Genomic DNA, 13,072 nt, shown 5'->3' on the forward strand with positions numbered 1-13,072 from the left:
ACTGTACTTCTAATGCAGGATCAAAACACTGTAATGATATTCTTACATTTCAATTTTGTTTGCAAACTTGTTTAGTTGTATTCTAGGCAAAAAGCAATGATGTTCCCCCTCTATTTGTAACCATTAACAGCACATAAAGGCCAGTATACCATACAAATAAAGCAAAAAACAGCAACAAACAGCAGTATTCTACACACATAATAACCCAATAGCAACATAGTGTGCACACAGTGTCAACAATATTAAAGTGTGCAGGCATTTCACTGATCCATATACAAATAATGCACCAAACAGATCTGCAATAACTAAACCTGTTTCTTAATTATTTACAGGAGAAGATGGTCATAGCATTATGTGTAGCTTTTTCCAAATAATCCAAGTTTCAAGTTTATTTGTCATATGCATTTAAAAGTACAATGTACAGTGAAATGCAATGAAATGCATTTTACCCTGGCTCTCTCTCAGCCCTTAAAATTTATAAATAGTACAGTTGATAAATAAATACTACATTAAATAAGACAATACCTGAGAATAAAATTATAAAACAACCTAAAACAGCCATAAAATATTATCTCCTCCAAACTAAATACTACCAGTGCAAACCTCTTTCTCATGTGCATCAAACACACACATGTAATGTGCACTAGCAAGTTGCATCAGCAACTTAAACAAGGACTACAGAGCAGATTACATTTACCTTTTCACATCTGCTGCCTCTTCTCTGTAGTAACCAACGGCGATGACGTCATTAGCGCTAGCCTAGCCTAGCGTAGCGGCTAGCGGTGCTAGCTTGGTTCGGTGTTACCGGACTTGCTAATAACACTCGCAGGATCAATATATCTTCGCTTTGAATCCCGTCTGTTTATGGAGTACTTGCTCCTACAGTAGTACAACATTTTTCTATTCAGTTAATTCAGTTAATTTGGGTCATTTAGACGTGTTACTGTATTCTCTTAATTTAGCATTACATTTGTTTGGGTTCCTCTCAAAGTCAATCGAACTTGATGTCAGTTGCTAGGCTACCATCGGCTAGCGAAAATGGGGGCGGGACTTGTCTGCAGGTGCGGCATGATTGACACATTTTTCAGCCATTCATTGTGCTTACAAGAATGTGTCACCTAGTAAGCCTTCTGCTATTGGTTAAAACTCAGCAAGTCTTCTGCTATTGGTTAAAACTCAGCAAGTCTTCTGCTATTGGTTAAAACTCAGCAAGTCTTCTGCTATTGGTTAAAACTCAGCAAGTCTTCTGCTATTGGTTAATTGCACACATTGAAGAAGTTTGCGTTGATTTAGGCTACAAACATGAGGTTGAGGATCATTTTTTATTTTTTTTTTATTGAGAAATTTACATTACTATATAGCATTGTACAGAACAGTCCACAACTACAAAGAGGAAAGGGAACAAAGAGAGAGAAAAAAACAAAACAACAAAACAAAAAATAAAACAATAAGGGAATGTGGGAATAATGCTGAGAGTGTTAATATTGGTTAAGGAGAAGTGTAGGAAAACATTGTGGTTCCGGTTAAAATAAACTATATCTGACAGAAAGCCCTGGAGGCAAACTACTCCGCGATTTGGCGCATAAATAGTTGGCCCCCATTTCGCTGTCCTTGCCAAAGTGCCTCCTATTATGGCAAGCCATTTTAACATTTAATAATAACTAGATTGGATATGTAGGCCGATTGCAGATATTCGTAATTCAGTACTTCTTACTAGTCATTTCAGATATCCACAATGACATTCTTCCTATATCTACAATTTTAATTTCAGATATTCATAACAATAAAAAAAAATTCCAGATATCCATAATGTAAATTTCAATATCCTAAAAACATTGTGACTAGTAAACAGAAAAAATGCAATTTCAGATACAGTTACAATTATGACTAGAAACAATGCAACTGCAGATATCCACATATGTATCCACATACGAAAAGATAACAATATGCCAAAAAAGCTCACTTCAGTTATGACAGATAACCAGAATGAACATTATGAGTAACAAAAATGCAATTGTGGATGACTGAAATTAAAAGCCCAATACACACGAATGGCAAAAGTGACATTGAATGATGCTAATGATATTTAAAATGACAATTGTGGATAGGAAGAACGCCATTGTGGATATCTGAATTGGACTTTTTGACTAGGAAGATATCTGCAATATATATCCAGTCTAGCTAGTATATGTCAAAATGGCCACTAGTACTTTTTAAGGATAAAATATATATCTTAAATTTAGTTTTGACTACTACAATCAAAGTTGTAGATATCTTGAAATACAATGTCTTCTAGTAAGTATGTTATTGTGGATATCTATTACCATTCTGACAGTGAGAATGCACTTTTGACTAGGAGAAATGCTTTTATGGATATCTAAAATGTAATCAGAGATAGGAGTATAAGAGCACTTCAAAACACCACAACTATCCCTTTAAAGTCATTGTTTTGTGGGTGGCTGCTACGGTTGTGACTTGCAAGACCGTCCCTTATACCTTGCAAGTGAATTAATCTGTCCTACATGGCCCATTGATGTTGGGAGCTGCTAATGGTGTCAGATTGTGTTTGGAGAAAGTAAGAGGGAAATCTGATTACTGCCCAAGCCTGTAAACTGTGTGGTTTTAGAGTAATCAAACTAATGCAGCTTATAAATGCTTTATCCAGTGCCCCGCCTTGACCAGATTACACACTGTAATCAGTTCTATTTTATCTGTATGAGTACATGTACGTGTATTAAATTCTAGTACCTGCTGTTAGCGTTACTGTACCCAAACTCAACAAATTATGAGGAAAAGATAGCATGCTTTATGATGTTGATGTTAGCGGGGAAAATGTGTTGTCATCAGGTTCACGTGTAAACGTGTTCACGTGTGTCGGATGTGTCAGACACGAATTTCACATGTGCCTTTTTTTGTAAGTGTTGTATGGTTACTCATGGATGGATTACTGAACGGACCTACCGGGTACAGGCCCAGGGGCCCAACGTGTCAGGGGTCCTTCACCTACAAAATGACCACAAAGAAACATAACATGACTTCATAGAGGCACAAAATGACCACAAAGAGCCCAAAACAAATAGAGATACAAAACAGCTGTAAAGAGACACAAAGAGACCACAGAGAGACTCATGGCTATGACGAGGGGCAACACAACTATAAAGAGAGTCAAAGCAACAACAAAGAGATGCAAAATGAGTACAAAGAGACGCAAAATGACCAGAGAGACTCAAAAAAACTACAGATTCCAATGACTGCAAAGATACTCAAAATGACCACAATGAGACTCAAAACAACTACAAAGACACTCAAAACGACTACAAAGATACTCAAATGACTACTAAGAAACACAAAATTACAAAAAGAGACTCAAAATGATTATAAAGAGACACAAAACAGCAACCAAGAGAGACTAAACAACTATAACGTCTCTGTGTTTGTAGGAGAGCTGGTGGGGCCTTTTGCCTGTCTGTGCCCAGGGGCCCACTGTCTCATAATCCGCCCATGTGGTTACTATCACATGTTCTACCGACACAGGCACAACGATACTGAGAAAGACATGATCACATGATAATGATTTTTTGCCCACTGCAGAGGGCGTTAATATCAACAGATAGCAGGAAAGCTTACGGCGATGCAAAGAAGAGAGCAAGCTGTAAACAATGCCAGTCTCAAAGCATTTTCAGGGGTAGAAAATGTAATGCCTTAAAGTTACTTTTGGTGGATTACATGGAATATAAGTACAAATATGTTGTTTACTATCTAGAGAAAGTATGCTGCCACATTAATCGTCTAATTATCTCACAATGACCAATGATGCCTGTGTGTTCCACGGCCTTTGAGCCAGAGTTGATAAGAGAAATCAGAGTGGAATTAACAGTGTTGAATGGAGGTATCATCCATACTGTATCCATACCATCCATTAGAACCATAATCAGTCTATAATTAAGTTGTGATGTGGCAGGGAGTAGTTCAGGTTTTATCTTGCGATGATGAGATAATGAAATTATAATCACAAGTAAACAAAGTGTGATTTCTGGAGATAACGGGATAATTAAGTCGTGATCATACGATAATGGAAGTAAAATACAAATTTGCTGTTAGCCGCTCTTCGTTTCCATACCACTTTGCAAATATTGTAACTTGATTTTATTCATCTATTCATTCATTTGTGTCCCGTAATTTTCAAAAACACAGCTTTAGCAAGGCACGAGCCACAAAACATATGTCACATCTAATAAAAATGTAGCCCGCACAAAATGTGCAATATGAAGATGGAAGGAAAGTCTGCAGGCGTTTATGGTTTTATGGTTTCAATTTTTTTCCCCTTTTTTTCGGAGCCAAAGACCCCACGCTGTGCATGCCTTACCACCCATGCAGTGTTTGTGTCATGATGACCACTGGCTGCTGTTAGATTCATGAGTTTAATCCCTGGAAGCGCTCCAAGCATCCACTTTGCTGCTGCCCTGTCCTCTCAACCAAACATCAAACTCTTGCCTATAGCGCAAAATGCAGCGAGCCAAGGGGATGTCTGCATTTGGCATCATGTTCTATCAGGAGATCAGCCTGAGACGAATAACCGCTGCCCTTGACTGCATCATCGCTACTGAATGAGCTTACATTGCCTCAGTATTCTGTGCTGTTTATTTAACAGCCTGCCTCCGTAAACATATCACAACAGCAAAAGCGGTCTGCAAACACCAATTTTGTCCCGATATGCCACATCTACTGCTTGTTAAAAATCAAATGTAGACATGCAGTTCCTTACAATGTCTGGTTGTTGTATCTTTCACAAATTATATTATAGTAATATGAAAAAAAAATAATGATCCAGGCAACCATTTTATTCTCTTCTACAATGTCTGTGAGAGTTGTCTTGTAAAGGACTTCTTCATATTAAAATAGAAAGCCTAGATATTCACCCTCATGCACCATGTGTTACTTTACAGAGAAATGACAGTTATGGGGCATGGAGTTAGACAGGGGATGTTGAGGGCAACCTCAGTACAAATTTGTACTCTTGTTATGCCTGACAGCTGAGATACTTTAGGATTTGTCAGAGAAAGGAATTGTTCAAAGTATCACATCTGAAAATCCAACCTCATTTGTTGCCAATACTCTCGGCTTCTGTGTTTATAGACGTCCATATTTCATTAATCTGCCTCACCTTGCCAGAGTCTGTGTCAAAATGACAATAAAAATGGAGGACACAATGAGTTATGTTCACACCGCCTGGTAAAAAGGGACCTAGTCCCCCAAGCCGCACCTCCAACGCCAACTCACTCTCCAGCCTCAGTTATTAACTCCGTCTTATTTGAACTCATTACGGAGAGCAATTTGGCTGTGGTTGTTAGGTTTAAGTCTGCAGTTTATTCCTGTAAATATGAGGGTTGTAATGAGTGTAAACCAGGTGGCAACCTCCAGTTCTGAAAAGTGAGTGTCTTAAACTTGCATTCTTTCTAACAGCCAGCAGGGGGCGACTCCTTTGGTTGCAAAAAGAAGTCTGATTGTATAGAAGTCTATGAGAAAATGAGCCTACTTCTCTCTGGATTTATTACCTCAGTAAACATTGTAAACATGAGTTTATGGTCTCAATCACTAGTTTCAAGTCTTCTTCAATACAGCATGATGTTCATTTAGTAAATGATGGTCCCATTTAGAGTCAGATAGACCATAAAGCAGAGGATGCTTTAGGGCGGGGCTACCTTGTGATTGACAGGTCGCTACCACGGTGTTGTCCGGTCTGGGTGTCGTCCGTGTTTTCGTCTTACAAATTTAACCCTTTCACAGTGTTTTTTCAGGTCATGAAAGTTAATTATAACATTTTGGTCGCCTAAAAATTATTATTGTTATTATTCAGCGTTCAGTTGTACTTAACTCCACCCTCTCGTGTCACTTCTGGTTGCAAAAAAACAAGATGGTGACGGCCAAAAACCAAGATGCAACAGATAAAATGCCCAATTCGAGGCTTCAAAACAGCAGTCCACAAACCAATGGGTGACGTCACAGTGACTACATCCTCCTCCCTTAATGTGTAATGTGCTAGGCGACACCTGTCATGGAAATTCTTTCAGTATTCCAAGATGAGTCCTAATGAATGTTGAAATCAAGATCCCAAACAGATGAAATGTCTTTGTTGTATTTTATTCTTGCAAGAAGAGGCACTGGTTATACAGAGTCGCACAAAGTCAAAGAGTGCACTGCAGGAGATTATTACAATGTGACTATATGGAAATCTACAACAGGGACTGTGAGATAAGGAGTTGTTTTACTCAAACAGTTTCCCAGTAAAAGTCAACACTCAGTACTTTCCCACTACATGAGACGAAGAGCACACAGACAGTAACTTTCCACTGTTGCATAAAGAGACATCATTACATACAATGTAATTTTCCATTACACACTTTTACTCTGTTTGTGGCACTCAGCTCTAAGCCCATTGGTTCCTACTGAACCAATAGGTAATCTTTAAAAACCATGTCAAAAATACGTAGTTTCATTTTTAAAAAATGTCTCAGTAATTTCCTTAAACAGCTGGGCACTGTAGTTTTTTTTACCAAACTTTACCTAAACAGGAGTAAATAGTCTATGTGTTGGGGACTATTTTCAGTTGCGTATTCATACACATTTGGTGCCCTAGTGGTAATTTTCAACACCAGGATGTGGGATTGCCTCAAAACTACAGTGATTATAATTATGGTAATGTAGGGAGATGTCACCCGGTGCAACAGTGTAACTCATTGAGGAGTTTTTAATAGTTTTTGAACAGCGATGGTGTAAATAAGCTCCCCATATGTCAACCTTTGGATACACAAGCTATAATTAATAGTTCATAGGAATTAGGTTTCATGGAATTTCCCTTTTGGCTCCTCTCTTATCTCTTACATCTTTTTCATTGGTTGTTCCAGTGTTGAAGTGATAGGATGTTAGTATGTGTCCAGAACAAAGGCAGTCTGTTTGAATTAAAAGAAGACCTGGGTAGTTTGGATGAGAAGTTATAGCCACCGTTGCTGACAAAAAGAGGCATCAACTACACTGTTTCATACAAAGTTCAGTACAGAAACTCCACATCACGTATATCATGACAATAAAAGAATACAAAGATTACAGATTACCATTAAAAATGTATTTCTCACTACGGAGACTCATTATTAATGATTAAGTTGACTTCTTTTATTATGTGTTTAATTTTATGGGTGAGACTCGGAGCTCTGCTGTGGCAGAACCCCCAAAAAGGAAATCAATAGGTCTCCTTTTAGACACACAGAGTCCTATAAACAATCCCAGAAAAAAGATCAATACGCTACAGGAAAGTGAACAAGGGAGCACAGCGGAGTCAGGCGCCCAAGCACCCCGTATCACAGATATCATAGTCGGGTTTTTTTTGTTTTAAAGAATATCAGATACCCTGTTGTTCTGTGAGGCAAAGATAAGTTTTTATCAACATAGTTTCCCCAACTCCCAAGAGAAATAAAAAACACAGCAACATGTTTGGATCTTTCAACTTGGAGGGTTCTGTGGCATACATATTCACTAAGTCGCAAATAATGCCGCGTCTCCTGCATAAACTCCTGCCTAGAGTCGACCATATTTCTTCTGTCATTTTCCACTGGAATAAAACAGACGCTTAACACAAGGAAGCAATTCTGTCACGAGCTTGTTTACGGCACATACAGTGCATTGTGTAATTATCTTTGGAGGCACTTCTTGAATCAGTGCACTGTTTCCAGAAACTCACACTTAAAACAGCTGATGGTCACAAGTTTTCCTCTGTGTGGTAGATTGTTTCCTCCAATGCTTAGGGGTTTGACCTTAATATTAGTTCGACATGGCTATATGATGCACATTTTCTTTGACTGCTGAGCAAGCTGCCTTCCTGAGAAAGGCAGAAAATAAAGACTTTGTCCTCGCAAGTACCCCCTGAGTATGGAAAAAAACACGGGGCAATCAGAGAAAGATGGAAATGCTATATATTTTTTGCAAAAACTGACATGGTGGGCGTTGCAGCAGATGGTGGATTAAGGTGAGGTAAACTAAAGTAGATCAAAAACTAAGTTATGAAATCTCTCTCTCAAACTCCACTGAGAGAGTACTTGAAACTCTCATCCCACCTTTTTTCAGTCAATGCAGAGCTGAAAATAAGGCCTGTCAGAAGGCTGTTCACACTAAGAATGTGTCGGTGCTCCTCTAATGACTGTGGAACATGTGGCATTACCTTTAGTACATGTGAAGGAATAAGGAAACTGCTGTGAGGAACTCTGTGGAGTGCAATTAAAGTCTCCTACATAGCCTTTCATTTATAATTCTGCCGTAGAGCTGATCTGGGAGAGGACAATATGTACCATAGACAGTCTGCAGATAACGTTTGGTTGCAGGGAAATAGCCGGTGTTAAAGGTTTCTGTAGATAAACTGTGGTCAAATCAGCATCCAAGTTGTGTTTTTAAGGTCTTTTGACTTGCTGAATATTGCTTAAGGCAAGACTATAACCTTGGAAAGAAAAAAAAAGTAGCACATTCTTCCTCTTGCAAATAAAAGGTTTAGCTCATCAGCAATAAAATGTACCTCGGTTCAACTTCAGTGCATTCAGGAGTTTTGTCACAACAGCTTTACTCGGCCTGGTATAACCAGTGGCTATGGTGGCTAATTTTAGCTAATGTTAGCAAACCAAACATAGATATTGCTGTTTAATGGGCATTACTGAGACTTGTGCTACCGTGCTATCCTTTAATTGCCCCTCGTGGCGACAGTCGCTGCAATTCAGCAAATACTATACAGGCTCACAAAGAATACTCCAAAAAATGGATGTCTCCAGTCTCAAACACTCACTGCCTCAAACGCTGGCTCTGGAGAAGTTTGTGGAGGACGGCAGCTGTAATTACAGTAGTCAACAACATACCAGAATAAAGGCCTTTTACACACTGGGGGCTGTTTTTTTTTTGTGCAATTAATTCACACGTCAATATATTTTCACACACAGTGAAAATATTAAATGACAAAAAAGCGACGGCATTTTTTTCCAGAACAAGCTTGTTTTGTTTTGCAGAATGGACATATTCAATATGCACACCATAGAGTGCTACAGGGATGACCTATTATTGTAGGCCAACCTGGAAGTTAGCATCACCCTGGTTCCCTCGGCAAGAAGCCAATGGGATTTTTCCATTGGGTTTTGGATTATTGCAGAAAATAAGCTCTGTGGCAAACAAACTTCTATGATACTTGCACGTTTTGTTCAGTAAGATAATCTTCACAAAAGAACACCACTTTATGATTTTTGAAGTGTACATGCAATCGCCAGAAGTAAAAAGCTAACGTTAGGCTACAGACGAACTACACCACAGTCGCATGAGCATGAGTATACACAACGAGGAAGGCGGACGAGTCGGCGTGATGACGTTTAGTAGTCTCATTTAGCCACTTGTTTGCATCCGCCTTTTATAAGACACGTAAAGCTTCAAAATTCACAAGTGGGATTCAGGCATCTAATGAAAAACACATTAAAAAAGACATTGACTTTGTGACAAGGGAACAGGAAGTGCTAAAATGCGAACTTATTTCTGCAGCTCTTTATAGTGTTCAACAACACGGAGGCTCCGTAGTTGGAACCAGGAGGGCAAACTTTATTACTCTTTCCAACCCAGACAAAGGCAGCGCAGACCAGATCCACTCCTTCCGTTCTTACCTTTCACAATAAAAGCCCTAAACGTATACACTGCATAACCGTTTACCAGAGCCAAATTCACTCAGAGCATTTTGCTGAAAAGAAAACTCAATAAAATAGCTTACAGTATTGTAAGTTATACAATAATTGCTCAGACAGACTGTCAGACGCTGCTCTGGGTCAATAGGATCCCTGTTTCGGCCTCTTCCTGCACAAATCTATTCAGACCTTTTATTGAACAAGTGTTGCAACTGTGGCAAATTTGCATCACTGCCGTTGTATATAACATTTTCGTGTCATTAGTTCGTCACGCCCCCGATGTGTAAAGGCCCTTTTTGCAGCTTCCATTTGTCGCTTTTATAGTTACTTATGCACCTATAGTTTGCATTGACAGATGTTTCCATCCCCCCTTTACATCTGTACTCCTTTTCAGATCTCACTAATATGAGGTCTTTTTGTATTTTCTGGTTGCACATAAGATTAAAAGGCCAAGTGAGAGATAAATAATGCCAAGGCAAAGTTTAAATTAAAGTATTTTGTTCAGCAACTTCCAACTGATCGGCTTTTTATAATGACCAAGGGGTGGGTTGTTGTTTAATCTAATTTACAGTACAGTGCCTCCATATATAAAGTGGTTAACATGTTTTAATAGGACACTGGCATGGGCACCTAAGCATACAACTGAAGCCAATTAAACTGTGCATCTGGACGCTAACACTGAGACGGACTTAGTGCTGTTTCTTCTATGCACATATTACTAATTTGGAAAACTGATAAGGTCTTTGCACTTGTGTTTGGCCTCTGTGTGTACATACTGAACATGAGGATATGGCTTCCTCTGGTAATTCCCAATAATGAGATGACATTTTCCAGCTTCCAAAATAGCCTTTTCAGCCTCAGCGGGAAGTTATTAGTGAATACTGTGGTCTTGCAATTCTTCCCTATTTAAGAGGAAAAAACCACACAGGGATTATGATCTGTCCTTTGCCATCTCTGTTCACACCGAACTATTCTGATTACTCTCCACTGAGTGGAGATTGGTGTTATGCAGAGAAAAGCAGAGCAATAACTGCTTCTGGAAACCCCCCCACTCGGTGCAGATTTTCTGACATTGTGCAATAATCAACATAATTCTCTGCTGACAGAATGGCAGCCACACCTCATGCTGATCAGCAGATTAGTCACTGGGAATATTTTAAAGGATTCTCAGCAGCTCAGAGGGGCCAAGAGACTAATTTATCCCAGATCATGAACACTTTACTGGCAAGCGTTCGTATTCCTATAACAAAGAAATATCGCAACGATGTGACTTTTCTTTTCAGATGAGTCATACTTTGAGGCAAATCATGTGGTCCCAATTGTCATGTTTATTGGAAAGCTAATAGATTTTGCAACGAAAACGTCTTGACTTGATGTTCTCCCAGTCTGTGTGCAGCTAAACAACAACAGGAGAGTTTTAAAGGGAGCTGGCACCTTTGAGACAGTTCAGATATGCCATTCAATAAATCACAGTGAAGCATTCGAAAAGGGATTTTAAATGGCATTCGGACCCGAATGTGAAGACCTCAAACTGAAAAGCACAAGTCGAAACCATATACTTCAGGCCACCTTAAAGGTAGAGAGGGAAAGTGGCGCGCTGGGACTGTATCAAACATGCAGAGAAATTGCCAAGGGGAGTTTATATTTGCATGACACTGTGACACCCTGTGTTTATTAGCATGCAACCTCAGCTTTTGCACTCTGCGTCGGCAAAAAAACCTCTCCCCTCCACCTCTTACCCCCCGCCCCTCCCTCCCGGAGCCGAATCCATTCCACCTCTTTAACGGCGGGGCCTCGGCGTCCGGGCATGCTCAGTGAGCGTGGCTAATCAGCCAAGCCGAGCTGTGTCCTTTTGAGGGAGAGAAATCCCTCTCCCCGTCGGAGCGCCGCCGCAGATGAACTGGTGGTGCTCCTGACTCCGGCGGGGGCAGGGAGGTGTGGAGAGGAGTGGAGGTGGGGGTAAATGAATTAGCCACACATCTAAACAGTTTGTCATGTCACATTTACTCTTCCAGATTTGGCAGGAAATGCACAAAAAAAAAGTGTCCCGTTAAATGACGATAATTCTTCCAGAATTTTGCAAGGTGTGTGGGAGGGCTTTTTTTTTTCTTTTTTCCACCGTCTCTGCAGGGGTTTGAATAGCACAGCTTCATGCATATGTAGATGTATAAATTCAGCAATTCACCATTTAAGGTGATATTCAAAGCCTAATAGTCCCTTCTACGTGTAGATATGCAGCTCTGCAGGTTTCTCTGGTAATTGGTGCTAACATCTGAAGACTTTGTAGGCATATAGCATCTAAGATACTGCTCCTTACTACTGCAACAAAGGGTAAGAGCGGATTCTATCACAGCATCGAAGAAAGAATATTAAAAATGCAGGATTAGCATTTTAACATCATATTCGGGCGTCGCAGATAAATGGACACTGACTGCCGGAGATTAGTTGTTCTTTTTTTAGATGTGAGAGCATCGCAACACACCGGGAGATAGAGGCATCTAAGACAACACAGTGACCCTTGGTGAAGCAACCGAAAAAACAGTGTACATTTTGACGGCATCATAAATCATGGGGCTCATGGCAGGCAGCCCAATTGTGCTGCGAGGGCAGGTTGAAGCTACCATCATCCCTCCTCCTATGTCCCCTGGCTGTGTCTGAAGAAAGAAGTGGAACGGCAAAAACATGTCTGCTCCCTCTGTCTCTTTCTCTATCGGCATTGATCTCTCGCTGGGCGGGGTGAGCGGCCACAGTCACGGTGCAGTCACAATACTGTGCCTTTTGCAGCGTTCTGATACGACAAAGTATGGACAGAAACTAGCGCATGATCCCCCAAGTGCACGAGGTTTAGCATGGGTGAGATGCGCTGAAATGCACTCTGAGAGGGAAGTCTTCTCAGTCTTTTAACTCGGAGAGAGACAGAGATAGTATGAGTGAGACAGAGGAAGAGAAAAAAGGCACGCAGTGAGAGTTTGCCAAAAAAAGAATCTATGTCAGACTTGGTGTGTGGGTTTGGAGGAGGGCCGGTGGAAATCATCTTTATCCTGAAAGTGGAAGTCTCTGGGCTTAGTGATCACAACAAACACGGTCAGCCTGGGTTTCGGCTTTGGTTGAGATGACTCCAGGGAGTATGGACAGTGGGAGGAGGCATTGGACGCTTTCCTCTCCTTTCCCTTCGCTTCTCATCCTCCCCACCCACTCCAGCAGCTGTTGACGTGGGCCATCATGGGGAATTTGTACAGTCTCATTCAGTCGGAGGGAAGGATTAGGCCTGAGCTCAACCACAGATGGACTGAGACTGCCCCCTATTAATAAATCCTCCTGTGATGCTGTATATTCATCTGGATATTTTCTTTTTTTTCCAAGTTCTGAGCAGC

The 13,072-nt window shown here is 40.3% G+C and overlaps 1 protein-coding gene across 4 annotated transcripts in view; it reads right to left on the reverse strand.

Annotated features, from left to right (window-relative positions):
* Positions 1 to 13,072, reverse strand: part of LOC119480638 (cadherin-6-like) — a 205,916-nt gene that overhangs the window by 59,483 nt on the left and 133,361 nt on the right. For 3 of the 4 annotated variants that reach the window (XM_037757119.1, XM_037757117.1, XM_037757118.1), the window contains exon 1: positions 698 to 1,172. The exons of the other annotated variant lie outside the window; for it this stretch is intronic. The gene's annotated coding sequence lies outside the window, so the exon portion shown is untranslated. Of the gene's footprint in view, positions 1 to 697; positions 1,173 to 13,072 lie in introns of those variants that run through there. 4 annotated transcript variants of the gene reach the window in all.

The sequence above is a fragment of the Sebastes umbrosus genome, chromosome 21 (genome assembly GCF_015220745.1).
Source record: "Sebastes umbrosus isolate fSebUmb1 chromosome 21, fSebUmb1.pri, whole genome shotgun sequence".
NCBI lineage: Eukaryota > Metazoa > Chordata > Actinopteri > Perciformes > Sebastidae > Sebastes > Sebastes umbrosus.